The 17,008-nt window shown below is 38.4% G+C and overlaps 1 long non-coding RNA gene across 1 annotated transcript in view; it reads right to left on the bottom strand.

Moving 5' to 3' along the window:
- Positions 1-244: 244 nt before the first annotated feature.
- LOC134484768 (uncharacterized) overlaps positions 245-17,008 on the bottom strand; it is a 43,972-nt gene continuing 27,208 nt past the window's right edge. The window contains exon 4 of the long non-coding RNA XR_010062536.1: positions 245-693. This is a non-coding gene — a long non-coding RNA (uncharacterized LOC134484768). The remainder of the gene's footprint in view (positions 694-17,008) is intronic.

The following is a 17,008-nucleotide window of genomic DNA, read 5'->3' as shown; positions in this document are numbered from 1 at the left end:
ATGTGGGCAGGGGTGGGCAGTGTTGGTGGTCTCTTCTGCTCTGCAGCCTCAGGAGTGCCCACCTGACCAGGTGGTTGGGTCTCTCTCTGACGGAGTCTGGAAACAGAGTCACAATTACATTCTTATACAAACACACACACACACACACACACACACACACATGCATACATTCTCATAATTACATACTTACACAGACATCAATACTTACATATGCATATGGAGCAAAAGACCAAGGACCAGTACAGAAAGATGAACTCCAATCTTTATTACAGAGAGAAAGAAATCGCTTCTACCCTTTTAATGCTAAGTGATTTAAACCCAAGTTTGTAAAAGAAAAGGCCTGTTCCTTTTAACAGACTAATTTTGCATTGCTATTAAGAAATGACCTTTTCTGTCCCAAGATAAGGAGAAACCTGCCTGCACCTTCTGTTCTTTCCAGCTTCTTCTTTTGTCCTCTTTTCACCTGCATTCTCTAGATTGCTCTCTTATGTTACATAAGTTATTCCACTCTACATTACTTCTCAGCCAAGATCTTTTTGTCTTAGTTCTACTTCCCTTTGTTCTCCTTATCTCAAACCGGTCTTTTCAGCTCATCCCCTCTCCAGCTCTGTCCATCTGTCTCTGTCCTTCCAGTTCAGACCTTCTGTCTCACTCCTTATGTGTGTCTTCTCTTTGTCCTCAGCACCTAAAAATCTTTCAGAATACATGATCAGGTGTCACAATGTTCACCAGAAGTTCATATGAAAGATCAAAGCATAAATAGAAATACAAGTTTACAACCGAGAATGTTTACATGGATATCCATCAAGAGTAATTATCTGGCTAAACATTCAACACCAGTGTCAGCTCTACAGGTTCACTGAAGGTCTAAAACCATAGTTGTTAGTGAAGTTATTTACAGATAAACACAGTCTATATCTAATCACCTGTCCTTGCACCTGTAACAAATCGTTTATGTCACTTGATAACTGTTTTGCAACTTCTTGGAATGTGTTCTGAGTAGGAGAAAGTCTGTTTACTGTCTTAGAATAATTAACTGGTGACACCTGGGAGATTGGAGTTTTCACTGAAATTCTGACTATTACAAAGAGACTTGTTGAGTTCCACTATAAAAGAGCTTAATAACCATTCATATAATTTTAGGAATTATTGTAGGATCATTATTAAGACTAAAGAATTCATCTATTTGTATGAATAGCATCACTATGGGACAGTGCAACTTCGTAGGCCTGCAGAGATCTGCCCCAAAGGGGTGTGCTATTACTCAATGATTTTTATATATGTCTAATAATAATAACACGAATAGCATTTCAATAGCAGGAAACTTACCAAAAATGAATCTCTTACAGCCTTGCTTAATAAGGGCAAACCAGTTGTGGATTATAAAAATAATCCAAGGCTCTCCATCTGAGGATGATCACCTGTTAGTTATGAGCTTGTCCTGATATGGCTTCTGACACTTTCTTCTCAGTCCTACATGGTACCTTCTACAAAACTGATAATATGATCCATCACAAAAAAGGCCTCAAAAGATGCAAGAAGATTGAATTAATTCCATGCAAATTATAAAATCACTAAGAATGGTCTTCAATAACAACAAGAACAACCAAAGTCCCACATATACATGGTAGAATAAGAATGATTTACTTGATGAGAACTTGTTCAAGGAAGAAATAAAGAAAAAAATTAAAGACTTTCTAGAATTTAATGAAAATGAATGCATAAATTGGGAACACAAAAAAGCAATGCTAAGAGGAAAGCTCATAGCTCTGAGAGCCTCCACAAAGAAACAGGAGCTATGATACACTCGCAGTTTGTCCGAACACCTGAAATCTCAGAACCAATAAAAATCCAAATACACCAAGAGTACTAGACAGCAGGAAATAATCAAACTCCGTACTGTAATCAACCAAGTAGAAACAAAAGGAATTATGTAGAGAATCAACAAAACCAGGAGCTGGTTCTTTGAAAAATCCAGAAGATAGGTAAATCCTTAGTATTCAAATTAAAAATAACAAAATCAGAAGTGAAATAGAGATATAACCATAGAAAATGAGGAAGCTCAAAAATTATCAGATCCTACTATAAAAGCATATACTTATCAAAACTGGAAAGCAAGGATCAAATGGATAATTTTCTAGACAGATACAAGATAACAAAGTATCTTGAATCACGATCAGATAAACCATCTAAATACTCCCATTACTTGTAAAGTAGTAGAAGCAGTCATTAAATGTCTCCTAACCAAGAGATCCCAGAATGAGGAAGGTTTAGTACAGAATTCTCCCAGACCTTCATAGAACACCTAATATTAATATTCTCCAAACTCTTCCACAAACTAGAAATAGAAGGAACACTACAGTCTTATTACTTTTCTGACACCAGAGTTATGGTAGATTTTGAGAAAGAATTACAAGAGCTGACGGTGAGTTCAACCACATAAGAACAACAATGTCAATGAACCAGTATGTTCTGGATCTAAAACAATAATCAAAGACTATTCGTGGACAAACCTATGGTTCCAAATGCTTATGTTGCTTTTTGGGCACTATTGGAATGAGAAGCCTTTAGTCCTCTCTAGGTTTGACTGTTAGTTCAAGGGACAGTAAGGCAGACCAGTTAGGGATCTTATGGACAGAAAAGTGGGAAAGGAAATAACATTTGAAATGTAAATATAGAAATATCCAAATAAAAAAGCAATGTATTTTTTTAAAATATTAAAAAAAATGAAAGAAATAAAAGAAAAGAGAACTTCCAGCTAATCACATCTATGGACTCAGAAATCAAATGGGTCACTGTCAGGGAATGGCAGTCAGAGTAATACTAGTCGAAATATTGAGATGATGAAGTCTGAATTAGAAGCACTTCTCTCTCCCAGATATCAGTGTCAGACACAAACTGCACAATAGGTATCCAAAGCACGGAGGAGTTTACTCTGAGCTGAGGACACAATACTTGTCTGTCTCTTCTTCCTTAGGAGGTTTTTCTTCTGGGCAAAAAGAGTAAAAGCCAGGAGCTGTCAGGAAAACCAGTGTGCCAAGATGAAAACCTGTCTTTTGGAATAAAGAAAGTAATAATATAAAATCTCTGACTTCCAGGAACCATAAAAACCAGGGAAGTCCAGATGCTTCTGAGAGGCTACAATCTCTTTATTCCCATATGTGGAAGGCTCAGGTCTAGGCTATCTCTTCAGCGATTCCACTCAACTCCTACACAGGACTCACTGAGCTTTCCAATGGGCCACGTATTTCTTCCTTTTTTTAATAACAAGACAGAAGTCCAGGTTTTTTTCCCCATCTCTGATCTCTTCATCATCTTTGTTCTCCTTTCCAAAGGCTGTTTACTCTTAAGTAGAGGCCACTATACAAATCCTAGACGTAAGGAAAGAATATCTGAGAGGCAGGATACAAGAGATTATTCAGGGAGGGACTAATGCTGATGTCACTGAAAGCTGCCATGGCCTACCTGCTGAACAACTTTCCTGATCAGATTCAAGGGAGCCCTTTCCAGGAGTGACTCCTGGTACACAGTGGAAACCTTCATTTACTACATCTCCCTAAAGCTAGAGACTTCTCTGTGCTTTATTAGTTGTTACATGCTCGGAATGGAGAATGTTAGTCAGGGGCTTGGCATGGGTAGAAATGATTTAGGAACATGGAGTGGAGGAGATTCTTCCAGATAATATTTTTATTCCCAGTTTTATTACTGTGACATACAGTTCAAATTTCTAGGTCTTCTCTGTTTCCCAAAGGCCATTATTTTGCATACAGACCTTTAATTGGATGAATATGTATTTCACTTTTTTATTGTACAATCCTTGATTGGGGACTTTATAAATATTCCTCAATGTGTACTCAAAAATTCAGTTCTCCAATTCCATTTTCTGCAATGGTTTTGGCAACAAAGTGGGCCCAGCTCTAGAGTGAGCATAACAGTGTAAACATTGTGTACCTACTTCAAATGATAAACTCCCAAATCCTTAATTTATCCAAAGATTACTAGATACTAGACATCAATACTGCAAAGGATCACATGGACTATAGAATTCAGTTCTCTATTCCCTTTTGATATCAGTACTACAATAGCAAACTTAATGTGTTCCTGTGCAGGACTTGAGGGTTGGATGTTTTACGATGATTCTTTGTTAAGGCCAAACATAAGATAATGGAGGATGAGCAGGGAGAAGAACGGCTAGAGGACCAGTGAAACCTCATCTTCCATAGGTTCAAAGAACAGGAGGGAGTCTATTTGACATTGTCATTTGTGGATTCTACATTCTTGACCTAGTTGCTCACAATCCAAATTAAAATTCCACATGATGTCACAGCTGTAGGAACCAACAAATTATATATATATATATATATATATATATATATATATATATATATACACTAAACCAATATTCAAAGACTATACATGGGTAGACCTCGGACTCAATTGCATCTGTAGCAAAGGATGACCTGTTTGGGTCCCAATGGAAGGAGAAGCCCTTGGTCCTCCCTAGTTTTGATCCCAGTTAACGGGAATGTGAAGGCGCAGTAAGTGAGCCTATAGAAGAAGGAGAGTGGGACCGATTAGGGATCTTATGGGCAAGAAATAGGGAAATCAAATAATATTTTAAATGTAAATATATAAATATCCAATTAAAAGAGCAATATAATTTGTTAAAAAATGATAAAAAATGAAAGAAATAAAAGAAGAGAATCTGCCAGCTAATTAGAACTATTCATTCAGAAATCTAAAGTGTCATTGTCAGGGAATGGTAGAGTAATACTAGTGAAAAGACTGAGATGATGAAATCTCAGGTAGAAGCACTTGTCTCTTCCAGATATCAGTGACAGACACAAACTGCACTATAGGAATCCAAAGCATGAAAGAGTTTACTCTGAGCTCACGACACAATTCTTGTCTTTCCCTTCTTCCTAAGGAACTTTACCTCCTGGCCCAAAAGGACAAAGGCCATGAGCTCTCAGAAAAACAACTTTGCCCTTTCCAACACTTGGCTTTTGGGATATGGAAATTAATGATATAAACTATCAGACTTTCAAGAAAAATAACAACAAGGGAAGTCCAGATGCTTCTGAGAGGCTCCCTGCTCCATATTCCCATATGTGGAAGGGTCAGATAAAGGCTTTCTCTTCAGTTATCCCACTCAACGCCTACCCATGTCTCACTGAGCTATCCCATTAACCACATCTTCCTTCCTTTCTTTATACAAGACAGAAGGCCAGCTTCCTTTGCCCATCTCTTATCTCTTCATTCTCTTTGTTCTCCTTCTCAAATGGCTGTTTACTCTGAATTTGAGGCCAATTAGTAAACCGTAGAGGTACTGAAAGAATATCTGAGAGGCAGTTGCAGTCACAACAGCACTTGTGACATCACAGAAGAAGCTAGGGCTCTCCAGGTTACAAGAGATTTTTCAGGGAGGGCCTAATGATGATGTTACTGAGAACTGCCATGGCCTACCTGCTGAACAGATTTCCTTACATTGACCAGATTTGGAGATGCCCTTTCCTGGAGTGTTTCCTGTGACACAGTGGAAACCTTTACATGCTACATCTCTCTAAGCTAGGGACTTCTCTCTGCTTCATTAGTGGTTACATGCTCTGAATGGAGAAGTTCGTCAGGGGCTTGGCAAGGTTAGAAAAGTAATAGGAACAAGGAGTGAAGGAGATTCTTCTGGCGAATAATTTTATTCCCCGGTCCAATCCTGTGACATTCAGTTCTATTCCCTAGGTTTCCTCAGTTTTCCATGTGTCAGTATTTTCCCTACAGACCCTTAATTGAGTGAACATTGTTTTGCATTATCTGATTGTACATTAATTGACAGGGGACATTATATATATTCCTGCATGTGTACTCAAAATTTCATTTTCCAATTTCCCCCCCCCTTTTTTTTGCAATGAATTCGGCAACAAACTTGGCCTGGCTATTGAGTCAATATAGCAGTGGAAATATTGCGTACATAATTCTAATGATCAACTCACAAATCCTTATTTTATCCAAAAATTACCAGACATCAATAAAACAACGGACCATATTGACTATAAATTCAGTTCTCTAGTCACATTTGATATCTGTACCATACTATCTACCTTCCTGTGTTCCCATGGCCAGACTTGAAGGTTTTAGATATTTTACCATGATTCTTTCTTAAAGCCAAATATAAGAAACAGAAGGATGGGCAGGGTTAAGAAAGCTTGAGGAACAGTGAAACCTGAACTTCAAGTAAAGGAGAGAGTCTATTTAACATTGTCATTGTAAACTCTACATTCTTGACCTAGTTGCACAGAATCCATGTTAACATTCCACCTAACCAAATAGCTGTAGGCACCAAAAGTGTGTATATGTATATATATATATATATATATATATATATATATATATATATATATATATATATATATATATATATCTGTCACCAATTATAATTGATGAAGCTAAGAAGTGCATTCTGCCAGAAAACGGATATAGCTATGTTGTGAGAGACACAGCTAGAGCATGTCAAATGCAAAAGTGTATTCTATTGGCAAATCTGTGAACTGAAAATGGACCTCTTGTTGGTAGATTTTGAGAAAGGCTAACAAGAGCTGAGGGGACTTTCAACACCATAAGAACAACAATGCTAATGAATCAAAGTTTTCTGGTATGAGACTAATATTGAAAGACTAAACGTGAACAGACCTATGTCTCCAACTGCATATGTAGCAGAAAACGGCCTTGTTGGGCACCAATGGAAGAAGAACCACTTGATCCTCCCTTGGTTTGATTCACAGTTAAAGAGAATTAGAAGGGACAGTAAGGGGGTTATAGGAGAAGTGGAGAGGGACCAGTTAGTGATGTTATGGGAGGAAACTCTTAAAGGAAATAATATTATAAAGGTAAATATTGAAATATACATTAAAAAAACAAATAAAATTTGTAAAAAATAAAAAAAAAATATAAGAAATAAATGAAAAGAAAACTGCCAGCTAAACACAGCTGTTGACTGAGAAATCTAATGGGTCAATGTCAGGGAATGGTAGTCAGAGAAATAATATTGGAAATAGTGAGATGTTGAAGTCTCAATTAGAAGCACTTCTTACTCCCAGATATTGGCAACAAAGGGGGTACAGCTATAGAGTGAACAGAACAGTGAAAATATTGTGTGCCTACTTCAAATGATGAACTCTAAATGCATATTTAATCCAAAAATTATGAGACATCTGTAAAGCAAAGGACAACATGAACTTTAGAAAGCTGATCTGTAGTCCCATTAGATATAAGTTCTATAAATCTACCTTTGGTTTTCCCAGGGCCAGACTTGAGGTTTTTGGATATTTTATCATGGTTCTTTCTTCAGACAAAACATAAGATTCATTTGGATGGGCAGGGAGAGGAATGGCTTAGGGTCCAGTTAAACCTCAACTTCAATACGTTCATAAGAACAGGATGGAGTTTATTTGGCATTGTCATTTGTGGATTCTACATTCTTGAACTAGTTGCTCAGAATCCAGGCTAAAATTCTACTTAACCTCTACTTAACCATATATATATGCCACCAAAACTAGATATGATTGATGAAGCTATGAAGTACATGCTTCCAGGTACCGGATATAGATCTTTCCTGGGAGACACAGCTAAATATATCAAATACAGAAGTTAATGCTAGTGGCAAACTAGTTTACTGACAACTGATCTGTTGAGATTTTGAGAAAGGATTACAAATGCTGTGTAAGTGAGCGTTCTGAAGGTACCTGGAAGAGAATGTGGGACAAAGGACGCAAGAAGGATGCCAAGACAAGAGCCTGAAGAAGGCATCGATTTTATTTTTCTCCAAGGCTGAATTTATACCATTACAGGGGTTACAGAGGGAGGGGGGAACTAGGAAACATTTACGCAGGGCAAGAACACAGGATTCATTTGGTTATGGAACTGATGTTGAAAGGACGTCAGAAAGTTCACAGGTTTGTCGTATTATTAATCAGCAGGACAACATTATCATATTATTATTTTTCTTGACCACCAGATTTGTATTAGTCTTCTTCAGTTGGCTGGGGATTTTCCATAAACCTAGTTAATTGTTAACTAGGTTAACATGAACCTATTGTTAATTCTAACAATAATAATAACATCTACAATGGAGGGCTTCAAGAGCATCGCAATGGGTTTCTAGAGGGTCCTCTAGATTCCTTTCTCCTCCTAGAGCACCCTCTAGGGCCTATGGCCTGTGAAAACTAGCAAGTCATCCTGTCACAGCCGTAAGCCCCTAACAGGACCTATAGCGACTACCAAGTGGACTCTCAATCCTCTCCAGTGGTTACTCAAACACTCCAGCGTTAGAGGCAGACAACACAAGTCAACATAAAACAAAAACCAGACATGACACAGAGACAAAACAGAAAGTAACACAGAACACAAAACACAGATTTGCTTGAGCTTACCTCTGATCTCTTCGCCAATTGTGGTCTGGAGGGAACAGAGTTCCTTGTGATGAACCAAAATGTTGTAAGACCCCATAGTGGACCACTTCTGGAGCACAATCACGGAGCACAGATTGACAAAGTGAACACTGCAGTAACATGAGGGTATAAGGTTTTAAATCCATGTACGTGAGGTTGCACATCCATACAAGGAGTGCCAACCTTGTACCCATAAACCACACAACTTTTATTCATTACAGAGGGTAGACTTCAGTAAAAGGGTTAGCCCATCCATTAAACAATCACTAACTCTGTACTATATATTGAATCAACTGTTCCCTCCTGGGGGAACTATGGACAAATATTTTTACAAAATCTAAGATTTTTTTTTAAATTTTAACCCTATTTGTGTCCTGAGTGACTCCCTGAGACATGTCACAAAAGATGACTGTAGAATGCTTGTTCCATCACTCAGCAAAAGCTCTGGGATGGGACGGGGGTGGGAGCAAAAGCCCCAAGGGGGAGTGAAGGCTTCCACAAACAAAAAGACAGACCAGCCTATTCACAGTGACAGACGTTCTCCTAAAGAACATCTTCAAAGAGCTGCACATTCGTAGCCATTTGTAAGTGAGAGGTCTGAGGGTGCCTGGAATAGAATTGGGGACAAGGGTCGCAAAGAAGGACGTTAAGATAAGAGTCTGATCAAGGCAAAAATTTTATTTTCCTCCAAGGATGAATTTATACCATAACAGGGGTAACAGAGGGAGGGGAGAAGTATGAAACATTTACTCAGGCCAAAGATACAGTATTGGTGTGGTCAGGGAGTCAGCTGATATTGACATAATATCAGAAATGTCACAGGTTTGTCATATTATTAGTCAGCAGGACAACTTTGAAATATTATTATTTTTCTTGACCACCAGATGTGTATTAGTATTTTGCAGCTGGGTAGGGATTTTCCATGAAAATAGTCATACTTAATTCTAACCATAATAATAACATAAACATTGGAGGACGTCAAGGACATCACTCCAAAGAAATTGAAGGGGCTTTCAACTCCATACTAAAAGCAATTCCAAAGAAACAGAGATTTCTGGTACTAAACCAATATTCTGTGCATGGACAGAACTATGGCTCTAATATCATATGTTACAGAGGATGGCCCTATTGTGCACCAATGGAAGGAGAAGAACTTGGTCCTTCCCAGGTTTGACTCCCAGTTCAAAGAATGTCAAGGTGCAGTAAGGGAGGTTATAGAAGAAGGGTAGTGGGACCAGTTAGGAGTCTTATTGACAGGAAACTGTGAAAGAAAATAACATTTGAAATGTAAATATAGAAATATCCAATTAAATAAGCAATAAAATTTGCTAAAAATGAAAAAAATGGAAGAAATAAAAGAAAAGAAACTGCTAGCTTATCTCACCTATTGACTCAGAAATGTAAAAGGTCACTGTAAGGAAATGGTAGTTAGAGTCATACTAGTGAAAGACTGAGATGATGAAATCTCAACTAGAAGCACTTCTCTATCCCAGATATCAGTGTCAGACACAAATAGCACTATAGGGATCCAAAGCCTGGAAGAGTTTACTCTGAGCTGAAAATACAATACTTGTTCATCCCTTCTTTCTTAGGAACTTTATCTTCATGACAAAAAGAATAAAAGTCACGAGCTCTCAGGAAACAACTGTGCCCTTCCCAATATTGGCTTGTGGAATAAAGAAATGAATGATATAAACACTCTGACTTCCAGGAACCATAAGAACAGGGAAGTCCAGATGCTCCTGAGAGGCTCCCATCTCCCGATTCCCATATGTGGAAGACTCAATTCAAGGCTGTCACTTCAGGGAACCCACTAAAAACCTACCCAGGACTAATTTAGCTCTCCAATGGACCACGTATTTCTTCCTTTTTTAACACCAAGACAGAAGGGCATCTTCCTTCTTTCCATCTCTGATCTCTTCATCTTCCTTTTCTCCCTCAAAAATGGCTGTTCACTCTGAATTAAAGGCCAATTAGTAAGCCCTAGAGGTACTGAAGTAATATCTAAGAAGCAAGTGCTGTCACAACAACACTTATGACCTCACAGAAGGAGCTAGGGCTCTCAAGGTTACAAGAGATTTTTCAGGGAGGGCCTAATGATGGTGTCACTGAGAAGCTCCATATCCTACCTGCTGAACAGCTTTGCTTTCATTGACCAATTTTGAGAGTGCCTTTTCCACCTGAGTCTTTTGTGACGCAGTGGAAATCTTTACATACTATATCTCTCTAAATCTAGAGACTTTTCTTGTCTTCAATAGTGGTTACATACTCTGAATGGAGAAAGATGGTCAGGGGCTTGGCATGGGTAGAAATGATTTAGGAAAACAAAGTATAGGAGATTCTTCTAGATAATATTTTTATTCCGAGGTTTATTCCTGTGACATACAGTTCAATTTTCTAGGTTTTCTCTTTTTCCCGACAGGCAGTATTTTCCGTATACACCATTAATTTATTGAATATTGTATTACAGAAATGTGATCATGTTCTAGTTTTATTCTCTTCCATAAGTGCTGAAAAAATGATACCCAATACTGTATTAGAACAAATATTACATAGTACACCTAAAGAAATCAAATTCCTTCCAAGGCCAACGTAACATCATAAGTAAGCAATTTCAATTTACAGAGAAATGTTTAAATATTGTATTATTTATCTTTAACAGTACTCAAGAATCTTTAAAAAAACAGAAATCTAAATATCTGTATAAAAATGTCATATCTGCTTTAAATGATCAGAATGCACATCTGTGATTGGCAATCCTTATTAAAACCTATCAGGAACTGAGGCTAAACCTGGGACAGAAATCAGTCATCAACAGTTCAGCCTTTGTGACAGTCACACCATTAGCCTGTGCCGCCATTGTTCTTGATCCCTGACCTTAAAAGGTCCCAGCCTTTCCAAACCTCAAATTGTTACATAAATTTGTTATTACCTCAGAGTCAGTAGGGACAACATCTTAGTCAGCTTCACAAGCAATTTACTTTTCCAAATGTGTTTTAAGGTTGGCGGTCGTCGCTGACCATTCTACATTTCCTCGGGAAATGATGGAAGCACTGATCTGCCCGAGATGCAAATCCTAAAAGATCTTGACCACTGTTATTGCAAATACCAATGGCGCTGCCCTCTGAATGGTGTGAAGCTCCATGAGGATTTTCATGCACTTCTTAGATTAAGAGAGATATGAGTGCAAAAATCAAGTGACACTCTGCATGAAGTCCTTGTTGGGTTCCTGACTCTCCAAGGTCCAACGGGACTGTGTGGAAGAGTTGGCCATACCCCAGGAGTTCTAAAGCTCTGTGTCATTCCTCCTTCACAGGCCTTGGCCATACTCCATTTCAAAACCAAATTTGAACCATGATTTTAACCTGGATAGAATTTCAAATACTATACTGAGTAGGAAGTGTGGGCATCCTTACATTGTCCTTAACTTTAATGGAATTCCTTTATGTTTCTTTCCATTTAGGTTGATGTTGCGTACTGGCTTGCTGTCCATTGCTTCTATTATGTTTCTGCATAGGACTGGTATCACTGATCTCTCTGATGCTTTTAACATGAAGGGGGGTTGGAATATTTTTGCAAGCTTTTTCAGCATCTAATGAGATTATTATGTGATTTTTTTCTTTCAGTTTCATTATATAGTAGATTATATTGATGGATTTTAAGAAATTGAACCGTCCCTGCCTCCCACTAGATATTAATAATTACATAGCATAACCTACAGAAGGGATCTCATATTCTCACGCATACTCTTACAGCTCTCCAAAAAACAAAATCAAAAACATGCAAACAAAAAAAACCATGCACCTTACAGAACAGATCTAATACTCACAAAAACACTCAAACATCCCCATCGAAAAAACAAAAACCAAAAAACATGCAAGCAAAGAAAAAGCACTGCTCCTGTAACATCAAAATAGCATGAACTAAATATCACTTCTCATTAATACCTTTAAGCATTAATGGCCTCTACTCAGCAGTAAAGGGACACAGGCTAATACAGTGGATTTAAAAACAGGATCCATCCTTCTTTTGCACTCAAGAAACACAATCTAGCAACCGAGATAGACACAACCTCAGACTAAGGGATCGGCAAAGTTTTCCAAGCAAATGGACACAAGAAACGAGATGTAGCCATTCTAACATCCAGCAAATCAGACTTTCAACCAAAAGTAATCAAAAGAGATGGGGAAGGACAATTCATATGCATCAGAAGAAAAATCCACCAAGATGTCATCTCAGTTCTGGATGTCTATATGTCAAAGACAAAAGCAGCAACATTGGTGAGAGAAATATTCCTGAAGCTTAAATATCACATCGAACCTCAAATATTAATAGTGGGGAACATCAATGTCCCACTCTCACCAAGGACAGGCCATTGAGACAGAAACTAAAAAAATATAAATGATGTAACTAACACGGGGTTCAGTTAAATTGACCTCAATGATATCTACAGAATAGTTTACTCGAACACAAAAGTACACTCTTTCTTTTCAGTACCTCATGGACCCTTATCATAAACTGACCATGTTCTCCCACTCTAAAGAAGCCAGAACAGATACAGAAAGACTGTGCTAACCATTGGATCTTTTCATATCACCACGGATTAAAACTGGACTTCAACAATAAGAAAAAGTGTATGAACTCATTGAAATTAAACAGCTCGCAACTGAAAAACAACCAGTACCGAGAAGACATGAAAAACAAAAAGGGTTCCTAGAATTTAGTGAAAATGAAGGCACAGCTTCTTCAAACTTAAGGGACATAAGGAAAGCAGTGCTAAGAGGAACTTGCATATTCAGCACAGGGCACTTTCATAAAGAAACCGGAGAGACCACACACTAGCAACTTCACAGCACACCCTAAATCTCTAAAATAAAAAGAAGAAAATACATATTAAAGGAGGAGACAGCAAGAAATGATCAGACTCGGGGTGAAAGTGATACATCAGAAACAAAGAGAATACAAAGATCAAAAAAAAAAAAAACAAGAGTTGGTTCCTTGGAACATCAACCTGACAGACAAACACACAGACAGATAATCTAATAGGTGGAGAGAAATCATACAAATAACAAAAACAGAATTGAACCAGGGAGCCGTATCAATGGACACTGATGAAAGTCACAAAATCTTTAGGTCTCACTTCAAATACCTGCTGTCTCAAAAATTAGAAGCTCTGAACAAAGTGAATGATTGTGTAGACTGATTACACTGATCATAGGTAAATTCCGGTAGGATAAACTATGTAAATAGCTCTATAACACCTAAAGAGACACAAACAGTAATTAAGTTTCCCCACTGAAACAGCCCCAGGGCCAGATTGTTTGAGTACAGACTACTACCCGATTTTCAAAGAATTCTCAACCTACTCCAAAAAACAGAAACAGGAGGAAAGTAGCCAAACTGATTCCATGTCACCACTGTCACCCTGACACCTAAATCACAAACGAATCAACAAAGAAAGAATTTCAGACGAATTTCCCTTACGAACATTGGTGGAAAAAATACTAGGTAAAATGCTCCAAAATAATATCCAAGGGCATATCAAAACCGCCATTCAAGTGCCATCATGTAGGCTTCCTCTTGAGTTTGTGGGAGTTGATCAATCTAGGAAAACCCATCAAAGTGATCCACCATATAAGCAAACAAAACTGAAAAAAAATATTCTACCCTCAGGATTTCCCATTAACATGCGAGCTCACTTGGAGTTAACTTTGTGGATGTTGCATATCATGCAGTATATTTATATGTGTGTGTGTGTATATACATATATAAAATATTATGTAATAAATTAATATATTAAATTATTATATACTAACATTATAATAATATAAGTAATATTAATATACTATATTAACATATTAAATTGTTATATATCAACGTTATGATAATATATAATAAATGTTACTCTAGTATATTAATATATTGAATTATATTATTATAATAAATAATAAATAAAGATATAGTACGCTAATATATTAAATTATTAAATATTAATATTATGATTCAATATAATTAATATTTATATATTATGTTAGTATATTAAATTATTATATAGTAATAATACTATACCTCTCTTACCCTATTCTGACTCTCTACCAAACCCCATCCTCCACCCTCCATTATCAAATTTCCTCTCTGGCTCCCTGTCATAGGCTCTAGCATTTACTGAACAATTAAAATAGACAGAAAGTTCATATGCGATCTCCTTAATACATGATAGAGGTCTAGTTAGAGGCAACCTCCTTTGAGGAAGCTGATAAATATAAGGATACAAATACCGTTTGCCGGGGAAGATCAAAACTGTATAATGACATTGCATATCTATTCAGTGGATTATGAAAAAACGAGGAATATTCTTCCTATAGACCTAGCTATACTACTCCTGGCCTTATGTCTGAAAAGACATCTGCCATACCGCAAAGACACGTGCTCCATCATGTTCCTAGCTTCATTCTTCATAATGAGTAGAAAATAGAAATAACCGAGATGCCCCTCAATGAGAGAATGGCTACAGAATATGTGGTTCATTTACACTATGGAATACTACGCAGCTATGAAAAATAAGGACATTGTGAAAATGCGGTCAAGTAGATGGAATGGGAAAGTATTGTTCTGAATGAGGTAACTGAGATCCAAAATAACATGTACATGATTAAATTTAAGGGATTAAAAGAGGGTATTAGCCATAAAGTACAGAATTCACACGCTGCGATCTACAGAACCAAAGAGGCTAAACATGAAGAAAGATCCAAGAAAAATGCTTTGATTTCACTCAGAAGGAGGAATAAAATAATGAGAGGAGGCAGATGGAAGGAAAGGATTTGGTGGCTGAGGGAATGGGAAGGGATATGGGGTTTGAGAATCATTTCTTGGGAGAGGCGTGCAAAAGGGACAGAGAGCCAAGAGAATAAACTGAAATCAGTGACTGTCCAGGGTGGGCGCTATCTCTATGATTTGCCTGCAATCTGGGATGGGTGAGGCTACCCTGGCATCGATGAGGGTGACTTTAGCTGAGACTCGTAGCAATGGGGATACAGATACTGAAATGGTCACTTTCCGTAGCCACGGAGGACCTATGGTGGAAGGTTAAGGACACAAACCACCCCCAATATTTTGACCCAGAAATTGCCCCCTCTGTAAGAGACACAGGGACAGAGATGGAAGAGGAAATGAGGGAATGGTCAAAGGATAAGTGGCCGGATGTGAGACTTATCCTATGGGCAGACGGCAAACCCTGACATTATTAATGGTCCTTTCTTGTGTTTGCAGACAGGAGGGTAGCATTATTTTCCTCTGGAAGGCTCAATGGAGCAGCCGACTGAACCAGCTGCACAGACGCACGGCCAAACATTGGATGGAGCTCAGTGAGTTCCACTGGAGAGCTGAAGGAAGGGCTGGAGAAGCAGAGGAGCTTAACGGGCTTCACGTGGGGTCACTAAACCCTACGCCTCTCTGTGGATTTTGTTCTCCTACCCGGGCTGCGTTTTCAGGAGATGGTGGGACACAATGAATCTAGTTCTGCAGAGACTTGATGTGCCAGGGGAGAGGGTGAACCTAGAGGGGTCCTCTACTGTCTCAGAGAAGAAGGGGAGAGGATAGAAAGAGGGACTGTAAATGGTGGTTGCCTGGAGGAGTGTGGTGCCAGGGCAGCATTCAGAATGTTACCTGGTGAATAGATTCAAACATTCTGGCAAGGAGGGGGCTGGGGACATGACATCACGGGGACAGGGTGTGACATCATTGGGTTGAGGCATGACATCATGGGGTGGGGCATGACATCATTGGGGCAGGGATATCACAACATGGGGGCAGGGTATGACATCATTGGGTGGGGCATGACATCATGAAGCTTAAGAGAAAATAGATGAAACTAGAAAAACAAATCAGCCAGAGAGGGAACTGAGACCTAGACACACAAACATGGTGGGCATTTACCTATGCATGGTATCAGCTGTGAGACAAATCGTATTCTATCTAAAATCTACAAATGCCGAGAGGACACAGGAAAGGAGAAGGCCCGTGAGGGGGGAAAGCATCCATCTTTTTGAAAGGAAAACTGGAATAGATTTTGTGGGTGAGTGAGGGCGACTGAGGACAGGAGCAGAGGGTCGATGGGGAAGATGGAGGGATAGCACTGTGCAAAGAGAACCGGCCAGAATTAGGGGACATTGGGGTTAATGCAGAAACTCGATGCACTGGTTAATTCATGGCATCTAGAGGGCGACCTTCCTTAGGATAAAGACAAACCTATCAGAATTACACCAGACGTCTCACCAAGGACTATGAAAATTAGAACATCTTGGAAAGATGCCATACAGATCCTAAGAGAACACAAATGCCAACCCAGTTACTTTATCCTGAAAAACTCTCCATTAACATAGATGGAGAAACTAAGATATTCCATGACTAAACCAAATTTACACAGTATCGTTCCACATATCCAGTCCTACAAAGGATAATAAATGGCAAAGTCCAACACATGGTGGCAAGTAAAACCATAGATAAAGAAAGAAATTAAACTATTCGCAGCAAAACAGAGAAGAGAAGCACACAAACATAAACTAACT

The sequence above is a fragment of the Rattus norvegicus genome (assembly GCF_036323735.1).
Source record: "Rattus norvegicus strain BN/NHsdMcwi chromosome Y unlocalized genomic scaffold, GRCr8 chrY_unlocalized_5, whole genome shotgun sequence".
Lineage (NCBI taxonomy): Eukaryota > Metazoa > Chordata > Mammalia > Rodentia > Muridae > Rattus > Rattus norvegicus.
This window is presented reverse-complemented; position numbering and strand designations above follow the sequence as displayed.